The sequence below is a fragment of the Poecilia reticulata genome, linkage group LG2 (genome assembly GCF_000633615.1).
Source record: "Poecilia reticulata strain Guanapo linkage group LG2, Guppy_female_1.0+MT, whole genome shotgun sequence".
In the NCBI taxonomy this organism is placed as follows: Eukaryota; Metazoa; Chordata; class Actinopteri; order Cyprinodontiformes; family Poeciliidae; genus Poecilia; species Poecilia reticulata.
The window spans coordinates 45,285,167-45,287,607 of NC_024332.1; the positions used below are offsets into that span (position 1 = coordinate 45,285,167).

At 40.4% G+C, this 2,441-nt stretch overlaps 1 protein-coding gene across 6 annotated transcripts in view; it reads left to right on the forward strand.

Moving 5' to 3' along the window:
- The window catches only part of slc4a3 (solute carrier family 4 member 3), a 41,695-nt gene that overhangs the window by 15,916 nt on the left and 23,338 nt on the right, over window positions 1-2,441 (forward strand). The gene's annotated exons all lie outside the window — the stretch shown is intronic.

Here is a 2,441-nt window from a genome sequence, read left to right on the forward strand (position 1 = left end):
TAGAGTCATAGACCTAGAGTCATAGACCTAGAGTCATAGACCTAGTCAGACATTTAGAGTCATAGACCTACAGTCATAGACCTAGAGTCATAGACGTTTAGAGTCATAGACCTAGAGTCAAAGTTCTTGAGCCATAGACCTAGAGCCATAGATCTAGTTCTAGACCTAGAGTCTAAGTTCTAGACTCTAGGTCTAGAACTTAGACCTAGAACTAGATCTATGGCTCTAGCCATAGATCTAGTCATAGATTTAGAGTCATAGACTTAGAGTCAAAGTTCTTGAGTCATAGATCTAGAGGGACGACTTAGAGTCATAGATCTAGAGTCATAGACCTAGTCATACATTTAGTCATAGACTTAGAGTCTTAGACCTAGAACCATAGATCTAGAATAGCGGTTCTCAACGTGGGCGCTACCGCCCCCCAGGGGGCGTTCAGAGGGCGGCAGGGGGCGCTGGCGGACATTTTCACAAAAGGGGGGCGCTGGGATGCCTTTGGGGGGCGTTTGGTCGAAGGTAAACTTTACACCTTAAATGCACAACAATACCAGTTTARACTTTGAGCAACTTGGTAAAACTGTATTGTGTAACATTAAATCATGCTTGGCTGCAGCTGTATCGATGGCAGCTCTTCTTCTAGTCAGTGTTTGTAGCTTCATGGCTCCACATCAGTTCAGCGTTACACCGGCTGATGACGCTGCTGTGATTCACTTTGTCTGGTATTTATGTAGCTACATATGTTTTGGCAGTTCTGTGATCATGTCAAAGCAGCAATTTATATTAAAAAGTTTTTTTTTGTCCGTTTGAGAGCTGCCCGCTTCCGTGGAAGGACAACAGAAAATTGCTCTTATAAACATGTAATTACTAAAATCACGATGCTCTCACTTTGTATCCCTCTGAAAMATGAACCCATTTAAATARAGAAATCCCTCCATGKGTGATACCACGATAGAGAGCGTTCATTTTATAGCGTTAACACGGAGCTGTAAGTGGTCCGACATAAAACGGGTTTGATAGAACAACACAGCACTTTTATATTTCAATAATCAGAATGCAGAAATTGTTTCCGTTGTTTTAAAAGATTTATGTCAGTCTGCCTTTTCCCCATCGATACGCTTCCCCACCGCCCTGCACCTCAGGGGTTAAAAAAAGACGCTCACATTGCGCAAAACTCTGAAACATGAGCAGTGGGACATAAAACGGATCGACGAACTGGATGTGAATTATGGCATAAAAACAGAGAATCCGACGCTGAACAGTGAAAAATCAACACATGATGTGAAACATGATGATTAGACGGCGCAGCAGGTGATGAGTGAAGATTACTGATGGTGAATAAACGATCAAATAAATGTAGCAACAGTAAAGAAACTAAAGTGGACATAGCAATAAACCAAGAGAGGATAAAACTAATCAAATGAAACTAAATGAAAATGAATGAAGAACAAAATGCAAGAAGAAACTAAAAAACTAAAGTAAATACAGAGGAATAAACTGGTATGGCAAGACCTTTCGAGCAATAATTAATACAGAGACTGTATGGCAAGAATAAACAGACACTATTTCCAGATAAAAGGTAAAATAATATTGTTGAAGTGCAAAACTCGCTACATTTACCCCATTATGTGCGCGAGGTGAAGGAGCGTAAGTGCACGGGAAAACATAATCGGTGCGCCGATTCAAAACATCTACAATAGTGATATTATATTATTAATTAATTAATTAATTAATTAATCATCTTTTATATATTATTATATTAATAATAAAATAATGGTCAGTGCAAAGTAGCCTACAAATTATTTGGTGGGGGGCGGTGAGGGACCTGGATAAAGGCTAGGGGGGCGCTGGGCCAAAAAAGGTTGAGAAACACTGATCTAGAGCCATAGATCTAGAGGAGCGATCTAGAGTCATAGACCTAGAGCAGTGGTTCTTAACCTTTTTTGAGGTATCGAACCCCCCAGTTTCATATGCGCATTCACCGAACCCTTCTTATTCCCCCCCCCGACACGCAACATACTTTGCGGTATCCTTATTTAGTAATGTAATTATATTAGCTGTGTTACCAGTTTCTTGTTGTTTTTAATTGATCATGTGAGTCACTTTAACTTTAACTGGAATGTTGTTGTTGCCATCATGTCGTCGAGCAGAACGTTTTATTAAAACATCACAGGTAAACCAACATACCTGATAGAAGTTAAATCTGTCTGTATTTTACAGAACCTGGTTTCAGTCTCTGCTCGTCTGTTTGAAACCCAAAGTCTGTCACTTCCCTCGGTTTGTTTGTAAAAATGTCCCTGAGTCTGTTGCTCTGCAGGCGGATCGCCGTCGTTTCTTCACGTTGTTTTTTCTCGTCGTTTATTCACGTCGTTTCTTCTCGTCGTTTCTTCACGTCGTTTCTTCTCGTCGTTTCTTCACGCTGTTTCTTTACGCTGTTTCTTCTCGTC